The sequence below is a fragment of the Chaetura pelagica genome, unplaced genomic scaffold (assembly GCF_000747805.2).
Source record: "Chaetura pelagica isolate M959 unplaced genomic scaffold, ChaPel_1.0 scaffold188, whole genome shotgun sequence".
NCBI lineage: Eukaryota > Metazoa > Chordata > Aves > Apodiformes > Apodidae > Chaetura > Chaetura pelagica.
Window position 1 is genome coordinate 1,783,415 of NW_009954196.1, and position 11,341 is coordinate 1,794,755.

Genomic DNA, 11,341 nt, shown 5'->3' on the forward strand with positions numbered 1-11,341 from the left:
AATATTTGTGAATTAACAACTTCTGGATGTGCTGTAAGTCTCAGGCTGTGCAATGCTTTTTGTTGTCATTTTCTGTTTGTCCTGCTGCACTGTCACTGTTTTGTGTTTCAGGCTGTCTCTAGCTGAGGAAGTTTTAATTTTTGATGTTACCCAGATTCTGAGAACTCGGAATAGAAGCTTTTGGCAAAGCATGGACTGAGCTCAAAACTTCCATCCCACCTAATGGAATCCTTTCTTACAGAAATGCTTGCAAAAATAAGATTCTGGGACCCTTGCTCACAGCAAAAAAGCATTGCATTTCAGCCTAGTGAAGTGGCATGGATCTTCTATTTGATGTATGTGACCTCCCTCATTTCCAAAAAGTCTGGGTTTGATGGTTTTAAAACTAGGTTTTAAGAACTTTCTGCACTGAAGTACTAAACCAAATAGTTGAGCTTAATACTTAAAACCTTGATAGTTAAACACATAGAGCTTTCAGAATGCCTAGCACTTAACTTCTAGATGACTTTACCCTCTTTAGGAACAGTCAGTGGTTTCTGCAAAATTTTTTTTGTGAGTAGGTTTTAGTTAGATCTTACAGTAATTTTTTTATGCAGAATTTGTGCCTTTTCATATTGGGTAAGAAACAGACAAGTGAAAATAAATTACCAGTAAGGAAATAGTTTATGCCTATTTCACTTAAACATTTCATACCTGTCTACCCAAACTAGACTTGGAGAGCAGGAGAGCAGAGCAAGCAGTGTGGAACCAGTCCCTGTCATGGCTCTCAAATGCACCTGCTGGACCTCACCTTTATTCAGAGCTCCAGAAGCTGTTAAAGTCTTGCAGATTTTTTTTTGTTTCATCTCTTTGCAGGACATTTGTAATTGTAACTGCTTGAACGGATGTTCTGCCTTTTAGCTCAAAGTGTTTTATTCCACCAGAATTTGTTTTCAGGTGTCCAGCTCTGCCACTGCAGCAAAGCCTTTAAGCACTTAGATTCATTCCCCTGTTACAAAAAAGTCACTTCTCTTTCCTGGTGGCTGCCTGGCACTTCCCCGAAAGATTGTGGGATGTCCTGCTAGCCTTGCTGTTTTGAAATAAAGCAGGTTCTGCTGTCCAGAGCTAAATGTGTGTTGTGGCTGAGCACATGATGATTGTTATGCTTCCTAGCATTAACTTGTTATTTTGTGTGATGCCTTAAATGTAAAAACATCCTAGCTGAAGTCGGTCTGTTGTTAACAGTTTACCTGCTAACTGAACATAACTCAGATTTTTTAATTGCCTGCTAGTACTGAGCGTGTGACAAGCTTAGCTGTGAATTTGTGGGGGTTTATGACTGCCTGTTCTCCTCCCCATTTTCTAAATCCTGATACTTTTCAAGCCTTATTAAAAATGTTTAATAAAGGGAAAAATTACACTGAGTCTAGTCACTGCTTTTTTGGTCACTATGATGACAGGGAAAAATCCAGGTGTTGCTAAATCCAGATAAGGACTGTGTGTGACTTCTTTGGCATAATGATCTGCTTATGGGATTTTCACTTTTTTATGTCTAGTTGTGTAAGTATGATAATACTGAAAATTATACTTGAAAGTATGTGTGTGAATATATCATATATAAAGCAAAAATGACTCATCTATTTTTTCTATTTTTTTCAAAGTAGAAAACAACTGTTATGTTATTTCTAAAAGGTTTCTTTGGATGACTTTCTGTAATGAATTTGTGGATTTTGCTTACAATAGGTAGTTTAGATCAATCTTTCCTTATGTTGTGCCTATTAAACAATGTTACTGAGGAATTGGAGCCAACCTGATAGGTAAGGTTTGGCATTCTTTGAAATAAAGCTAGTTTTTGAGCCTTATCTTCCTCCATATGTACAGGGTAGTTATCCTAGTGCATCTCACCCTGAGCCATGCAAATATGCAGAAAGTATAATGAGAAATTGGAAGGTACTACTTTATTTCTGTAGCTTGAATGAAAATAAAGCTTCTGAGGAACTGAATGTCTCAGCTTCTTGACTCTGTATGGGATGTAGAGAAATTCAAATCAAAGATAATGAGTAAGCTACTGCTTTGAAATGTGTTCACTCTTCTGTTTGTGTAGCTGGGGCTTCTGCAGCTCATCCACAGATCAGCTGTCTAAACAAAATTTTCATAGCATGATTGCAAAAATACAACTGACTGCACTTGCTTTGTTTACCATAGTTTCCCCAGTAGGAAAGAGTAGTCTAAATATATTTGTGTAGTGCTACCAGCCAGCAGAAAATTGGAAGTGGTCTAGTAGGAGCTCTTGTGTTCCCAGTTGTGTCACCCCTTTGATATTAAACAGCTAGACACAGTACCCTGAAGTTGAAGGAGGAATTTTGATCTGTTTATGCTATCAGTGAAGGGCTTTGAGGCCAGAAATAAGCTGTCTCTCTAGGTAAGTCACTGCACAGCTGCACACTTAACAGTGGAGATTTTTTTGATGTAAGAGTAGATGTTTGACTGCTGAAAGCTGATTTCATGACATGGCTGCAGTTCATTTCCTGCATTTGAGTGTTCCTAAGTAGTGAGGAAATGGGGGCTTCTGATTTTCAGAGGTGGAGATGCTGCTTCAGAGTTTCCCTGGATGTGGAAAATTCACTGAGATCATTCCCTAAAGGGAAAGGAGAAATGTCTGCAGGCTGCCATCAGGGGATGGACACATTTCACATTGGTTGGGTAAAAAATAAAAAGCTTTGAATCCCTCTTAAGTCTTATTAATTGGTAGATGCATATATTCCCTGTACACACAAACTGGGATGTAGGGGTGAGGTTGGGGATAAGAGTCAGCTTGGATCCCATTTTCTCAGGCCATGAAGGTTGTTTGGGTGTATTCTGAGGAGAAATAAAAATGGAAGGTGAGATTCAAGCACTATCAGGTTTAGCTGGAAAATGATGTAATTTCAGGTTGATTCTTTTTGTGGGCAACTGGTATTGCTTTAACCATGGCACAAGTAGCCCCACATCCTCAAATGTTCTCTGAAGTTTGTGAATGTCACTTTAGGTCATAGGGATTTGTCTCACTTTTATCTTCATTAAACTGCGGATTTACCAATGTTTGGGGAGTTTGTAATAGTGGTGCTGACAGGTAATAAGCTGCAACAGCAGTGAGCTGTTCAGAGACAACTGGGAAAAAAAGAAGTCCTGTTTGGATATAGATGACTTCTAAAGCAGCAGATGGCTCTTTCACATCTGTGTGAACTGTGAAAATAATGAATTGGCTTTCTCTAAGGATGTTTGTCCTTGGCTAGTGTTTCCCTGTTGCCATGATGCTGCTTAGATGTGTCTTGCTGTGGAGGTACCCTGATTAAGACATACCTCTCTGCAGCTGGAAGCTGGTTGTGTTTTATAAGTTTTTACTATGGTACAGTCAGTTACCTTCAGTAAGCTCCAGCACTGACACATGAGGTTTTCAGTTCTATTTTCTGAGGTAATACCCACCAACTATACTTGTATTACTGTAGAAAACCAAGGTCCTGGTTCTGGTGCACCTGCTGTTACTGCACTAACTGTGTCACTTGCATGGGTTTTAATACTGTGATTCAATCCAGGATGAATATTCATGAGGTATTTTAGGTGTTCTGATAGAACATGATCAATTCTGAATTGAATAAGACCCCAACAACCTTTCCTCATTTATGGTCATGAGGCTAAATCTCAATTTCACTGAAGCATATGGTTTAGGGTCATTTCTAGTAAAATCACCTTGAGGAAACTCAGTTATACTACTTGTCTTTTTTTTTTTTTTTTCTAGGTTTGAAGTGAGACTTAGCTTTTTTAAAATGCTGTAGTGTATATACCTCTGGTGAAGCCACAGTTTGGATACTGTGTTCAGTTCTGGGCCCCCTGCTACAAGAAGGATATTGAGATGCTGGAGTGAGTCCAGAGAAACTTCCAAGCTGGTGAAGGGTCTGGGGAACAAATCTTATCAGGAGTGCCTGAGGGAACTGGGGTTGTTTAGTCTGGAAAAAAGGAGGCTGAAAGGAGACCTTACATTCTCTACAACTACCTGAAAGGAGGTTGTAGTGAGGTGGGGGTTGGTCTCTGCTCCCCTACATCCCAGTTTGTGTGTACAGGGAATACATGCCTCTACCAATTAATAAGACTTAAGAGGGATTCAATGCTTTTTATTTTTTACCCAACCAGTGTGGAATGTGTCCATCCCCTGATGGCAGCCTGCAGACATTTCTCCCTTCCCTTTAGGGAATGATCTCAACAGTGAATTTTCCACATCCAGGGAAACTCTGAAGTAACAAGTGAGGGGTGAGAGGAAATGGCCTCATGCTGTGCCAGGGGAGGTTTAGATTGCATATTGGGAAAAAATTATTTTCCTGAAAGGAGTATCAAACACTGGAACAGGCTGCCCAGGAAAGTGGTTGAGTCACCATCTTTGGAGGTATTTAAAAGATGCACATGTGGTGCTTAGGGAGATGGTTTAGTGGTGGACTTGGCAGTCTTAGGTTAATGGATGGAGTTGATGACCTTAAAGGTCTCTTCCAAATAGAATGATTTTATGATTCTATTATAAGGTAGGTGAGTTTCAACTATGGCCTAGGTCTGCCTTCCTGCCCCCTAAAGGGATTTGCAGCAGAATTGGCACGTGTCAGGAAAGAAACAAAATGCTTTGTCTGTGGGAGCTGTTTGCGCTGACATAATTTGTTGGGTGCCCCCTTTCCAGCTGCTGTGCCTTGCAGTGTTGGGCCTAGACTTTCTGGCCTAAAAAGCATGGTTGCTTCCCCATGTTGTGTCAGTTTTGAGAAGCTCTATTTTTGCCTGCTTTATAATAGTTTCTAAAGATTAGTCCAGCATTGTTAAGCTATACTTGATGGTAATTGTATCAGCAGCACCAAAGCACTAAAATGATAAAATGATTTGGATTCGAAGGGACCTAAAGATCATCTAGTTCCAGCTCCCCTGCTGTGGGCAGGGACACCTCCCACTAGACCAGGTTGTTCAAATATTTGAACAGTTATTGAACAGCATGCTGGTTACTGCACCTGCACACAGGCTGGGCTGGCTGCAGGTGGCCTTGGCTTGCTTGGAAGAGAGCAGAGATTCCTAGCTGCCTGGTGCATCTGTTTCATTTTTTTCCAAAACTAAGCTGTGCTATGAAAATGGAAAATGACAATAGTTATTATAGCCTTTCAGTTGTATCTGTGAGTATCTTCTTGGGTGGGGTTGTCAGCAGCAGATAGAGGAGAAGCAGAAGCTGAAAGGGTGTGCCAAAGGGCTGCAAAACTTACTCAGCAGTGACTGAACTGCTGGGGCAGTGAAACAACCCCTGCTGAATCTAAGACATCAACCCAAAATACTATTAAAATGTGTAGATTTTGTCCTAAACATTCTAATTTCTCCTTTTTATAGGTCTCAGCCTAAATACCCAAGAACGTTAACCTTCCAAGGAAATATTTCATATCCTGCTGGGTGTGTTTCAGAGGCTATGCTTTAAGCTATATAAGCTATGCTTTTTCAACTGGCAGAATTCTGCTAAAGTAGCACAAGAGCTGTTTGTGCAAGGTGGGCAGCAGCACGGTGCTGTCTGGCATGAGGGGAGCTGTGTGCAGAGTGTGTTTATGTCAGCCAGAGTGCTTCAAGCACTGGCCTCTTCCCAGCTGTCTTCACCGTGCACTTTCTCCTCAGGTGGTCTTTTGCTTAGTTAAAATACAGCTGCTGTGCTGTAAGCAATAAAAAGCCCTTTACTGGACATAAAGTTTCAAAATGGCTCAGAGGAATAGCATGTGCAGGCTGTTCTATACCTTGAAATGGCATTAGGGGATGGATGACTCATACTGTAGTCCTTGTGCCAGAGTGTTCAGCAAGCAAGCATCATCCCAATGTTAATTCTAGTGTAGAAACAAGTATTAATTATGATGATGAAGACAAGTTGAAGGCAGCTGAGTCAAAGCATTTCCCTGGCCCTCGGGCAGATGCTGAACCCTGAAATCATGCATGGTAGAGATTGAACACATTTAAAAACTCATAATCACTTGGCATTATATGTTTTTGATACAGCTGCTGCTCTGTGATGTGACTATTATGCACCCAAGTTTTATCAGTTGCTAACCTTAATGCAGTTCTTCAGATTTTTCTGATTTGCTCAATGCTGTTCCCTTACTAAAGCAGACAGGAATTGGTTTGTGAAATGATTTTGTTGGACAAGGCAGTTCATATTTTCCAGGGTGTAGTCTGAGTTTTTCCTTGGGCTTGAGACAATTGATTGTAAAGGCCCTTTAACTACAGAAGACTAAATAACAGCGCTGGGAGGTGGGAAAAGTAGCTTGGAGTCAGCGCAGCCAAACTGCTGTGTAAACATCAGTATTCATTGGAGAAGAAAAAAGCTTTTGCTCTCTGGACAGATCTTGCCAGTTTCTAGTCTGCTTAAGTCTATCTGGGTCTGCCCATCTGAGTGGGGAGTGCTGGGATACAAAATGCAATCCATGGGGCTTCCTACCCATCTTATAGCCATGTCCTTGTGATATTTTACAAAGGGAGAATTCATTTGAGTTCAAGATCTTGTAGAAAGGGAAACAATTCAGATAACCTGCTACTTAAACATTTTGTTCTGGTTATCTAGCGAGACCTAGTGATTATTTATTTATTTATTTATTTTATGTCAGTCAACACTGACAGTTCTTGTTTACCAGTAATTTCAGCTCTGTGGCTTCAAGTTCACTTGGTCTGTTCTGTTCTTACCACCTCATTACCCACGCAGAGAGCAGGTGTGTACAGCTGAAACTTTAGCCTGTGGCGTTTCTTTTGCTTTCAGCAAAGTTTCTTCTGTGCTTTGTCATTAAGGAACATGATTTGCCTGAGAAGCTATAAAGAGAGGCAGGGATAGGAATGTGTAGATTAAGAATTTTGTCCTGGATAAAGTAACTTCTTAAGTGGCACAAAGCTGACAGATATTAGGAAGATCTAGCAGGATGATGCACTCCCCTAGAGAGATGGCATGCCAGCAACACAGGTTAGAATAGCTCCAGTCAAGCTGGGCTGCAAACTCCTTATTTGATTCCAGTGCCATCCCTTGGACCTTCTCCTTTCCATGCACTAAGCAGAGCTGAACTGCTGAGAGAACATGGCCACATACTTCCCTGCAGCAGGCTGTGGATTGTACACAAAGGAGTGTTTGAGAGCATCACCAGGTGCATGTATCATTTCCAGATACGTCCTGGAAAAGCTTAACAGCTGGGCCTGTTCCCACCTTCATCCTGGCTGAAACGATTGGATGCTAATTGAAATACTTGCAAGAGCACATTTTCCAGGTGCTGGCCTCCAGCTATCATCTGTCCTCAAGCAGTAATAAAATATTAACATAGAAAATTTCAGGCAGTAAACACACATGAAGGTAGATGTTTTGCACTATAGTAGCAGGCAGCATGTCCCAACTGGAACTCTGCTAAAAAGCAAAGCAAGGTAGCAACTTACAGTGCCTTGTCCTTTCCCCACAGTCAGTCTTGTGTTTATCTCTCGTGTGTTTAGGACCACATAAAACCATCACTGTTTTCCTGTGCAGCTGTTCATATCTGCCCCAGCAAGAGGGACTTAAACACCACCTTTGGAAAAATCAATAGACATCAGCTGCAGGAGTATGTAGCATGAGGTGGCTTTTGCGCTGAGCCTTTTAGAGAGATTGTTTCTTTATCTAGTAGCACATGTCATGTGCAGTAGCTGTTGCAGAAAATGTTCTTGTGCCTTGTCACAGCTCAAAGAAGCAGCTGTCCTGATTAGAAAACTAACTCCTAAACCATGGTAGATGTTTTTGAAAGTGTTGGTGCTGGTGGTTTCCAATTTGATCCTTTGATGTGACAGTTGCTCTCCCTTTAGTTCAGGAGGACAAAAATGTGCTATTTTTGTCTATGTTGTTAATTGTTATCTATTATTATGAGTTGTGGTAAAAGTAGGAAAAATGAACTGTGTAAATGCAACACTGGACTGGGCTGACAGGAGCTTTCATTAAACTCATGTTCCATAGACTAAAATGTCAATAAAAGGGGATATGCTATACTTTTCTCCATGTGGTGAAATCCAGGGCATGTTTATTCTTTGGAGACAGTTTAAAAACCAAAAATACCCACAAACACGGGTTTTATTACTGCGAGTAGAGCTACAGAAAAGATACTTTATTACTTAGAGTGTTTCATGCAGAAAATTGCTTTTCTGGCTCACTTGGGAGCCAGGAGCTCTGCTGTTTGCCTTCCTTAGGCATATACTGTATTCTTGGCCATGCTTATTTTAAGCTTGGGGCTGACAGCAAAGGTGTCCTCCCTTAAACCGACTTGGTTAAAATATTGACCCAACTTTGTGTCCCGTTTCCAACAGTGGCTAATGACAGATGATTAGAAAACAGCTTAAGAAATTAAGTATGTAGCTTGACCTTTCCTCTGGGACACTGTCCAGTTTCCACAAAAAAACCCTGGACCATTATGCTTAATAGCTACTGATTGATCTGTCTCCATTATTTTGATGACTCCCTTTCTGTATGAAGTTATAGTATTGGTCTTAGATATTCTCATGGCAGTTGTATTTCCAGCACAGTGATGCACTGCAAGAAGACAGTTCTGTGTCATCCTCCATAGCAGCTTTCCTCTCTCAGACTGAGCTTCCCAATCCAATTCAGTCTAGTGACAAGACATGCTAGAGCTACCACTTAATGAAAGAAGGTGGAGATACTGCTCTTGGTTGTTTGGTTGTTTTTTTGTGGGTTGTTTTTAAACTATGCTCTCTCTAGCAATCCTGTTTACAGCTTAGTTTGCATCTCTCCTGCTGGGTTGTTCAATTGCTGGGTACTGGAAATCTGGTTAGCAACTTCATTTCTTCCACCTAGGACAATGCAAACCATAACGTTACAGTATGTAAATAAAAGTCTTGCAAATCAGCAGACTGTGTCTTAAAAAGAATGGAATTACAGAAGCAGAAAATCTGATTATTAATTAGAAGAAGCAACTCTTTCTGGTACTTAGCAACACTTTTCTAAAATAGTACCAGATGCTCACCTCCAGGTCCACTTCATCTCATAAAGATGACCAAGTTTGTTTCAAGTGCAAGCCTTATTTTTTGAACCTGGTAATAGTTGGATCATTAAGTCCAGATTTCACTTGGCAGAGCTGTCCATAGTTACTGTGTGATTTTTCACTTTTCTGCAGCTGTCTTTTCAGTTAAAACTAAGCAAATACAAATGGTGTATACTTGCAAAGGAACCTACTCTCCCATGCTTATGCCTGTTGTCTTAACTGTTTTCAGGCACCCCCATGGGTTCTTGATTACTTCAGGAACCTTATGATCTAATAAAGAAACAGCCATAAACAAAGCCAGCTTAATTTCTTCATGTGAGGCATTTTGCCCTGGAAAGTGAGCGCTGGCCTGTGCGACTTGTCAAAGAGGAGAGGAACCGGGGTTGAGATGACTCATCATGTAAATCTGTCTTTCTCTGCCAGGGTGAGGGAGCTTTAGCTGTTCCACTCTCCTTCAGAGTTCTGCAGAGTGGACACTGCACCAGCCTGACCTGCAGGCCCCTGGGTGCAGGGCATGTTTACTTTAAACCACCAGCTGATTTTCCACAGGTGTGGCTCCCCAGGTGAGCACATGCCTGTGTCTTCATGCTGCCTTCTTCCAGAGCTCAGGCTCCATCTGCCATAAAAATATGCTGCACAAGCTTTTGAGGTAGCTACAGTAGCTCTTTCTTTTAAAGCTGACTTTCAAAGCAATAAATGCTGTCAGCTGGATCCTGTGTTGCCTGTTTTGTGCTGTTTGAAGAAAGGCTGAAGTAAGAAAGATGTTTGAGGAGGTTCTGACTTTTTTTTTTTCTTCTGTTTGCTGTTTATGTCACTGATTAAGTTTATCCTGGACAGGGAACTGCTTGAAAGAGTCCAGCACAGAGCCACAAAGATGATTAAGAAATGCTGCCATCTATTAATAAAACTTCTCTTAACCTTACAAAAGTACCAGCCATTCCATATAATAGCTTTAATAATAATAATAGATTTTTACATTCTAAGGGCAAGGCGATACAAATCTTTCAAGCAGTGACTGAAGACAAGCTCAAAGCACAGAAAATTCCAGCTAGAATCTACTTTCCTTTGAAAGGGGGTGGATTTTCTTAGGACAGACCTGTAATGTAGCAGTGAACTCTGCACATAAGATTGAAAAGCTGAATGTGAAAACTGGATGTGACTGCTGCTGAGTCATGCTGACAGCTCAGCCTGGTTAGCTTTAATCAAGGTTCAAAGTGGAGCAGGGCGTCTTTTTGAGCAAGGAGGAAAGACCGAGGAAGTCCAGCAGGCACTACCAGTGCTCAGTTGTGCTTGTTGCTGAACCTGCTGTGCCAGCCTCTGAGCTGTGACAATATGGAAAAGGATTTGGCTTCTGATCCTGTAAGCAGGGCTTTGGCTTTTTGACTCTGTGAATAACATCTTATTAAAACAATCTGAAGAGTTCCTTTGCTGTTAGATATCACTGAAGTTGTAAACAAATTTTCACTGACTTCAGGGATTGTGCCCCAAGTGCACAGCTTGCTTTTTGTTGCTCTATAATTTTCCCTAAATGTGATTAGATGTTCTTGCACTGGAGGCTGCCATTGCTGCTAAGAAACACTGGGAACACATAAAATATACTGCTTAAATGTGAGTGTAGTTTGAATGGATGAGATTATTTTCTTCTTGAAACCAGTCAGTTTAAAACTCAGTCATGCCCATGGAAAGCCAGTGGAAAAGGGACATGAAATTAAAGACAAAAGGGTTTTCTCCCACAAGCAATCATTTGTCTGACATAGGATGTCCTTCTGCCACAGGAAATGGCTCCATGAAAATGTTACATAGCGATGAATGTTCCATGTCTCTAGGTGGGTTTACCCAAGGGGGGAAGGACATGCTTTCCTATTTTCTGACTTTATGGACACATTATTTGGTTGGGGGAAAAAAAAAAAGATGTTGTTAGTGTGTGATAGTTCAAATCCTGTCAAGGAAAGAGCTGTTTGCACTTTTGATAGGAGTCACACTGGACTAAGCCCTCCATGGTGCCAATCAGTTGTTTCATCCTGTTATCTCTTGTTAAAAATACAGCTGGCTTGCTCTCCCACCTGCCTTCTATTAGCTATCTTGCCTTAGATGATGTAAGCTAATATCACACCTTTTCTCACAACTAAAGGCCTACTTTTACATGTGGCTCCTGCCAGTCTGGGGCCATACAACAGATAACTGATCAGATCTGCAGCTGCTGTCAGTAGTATTTTGTTGAAGTCCCGGTTTTAAACTCACCTGGTTGCCTGACAGAACTAGGCTTCCCTTTAGAGATATTAATTGGATCTGACTTTAGCTTTATTTACCACTAGGCTTGTTTTACT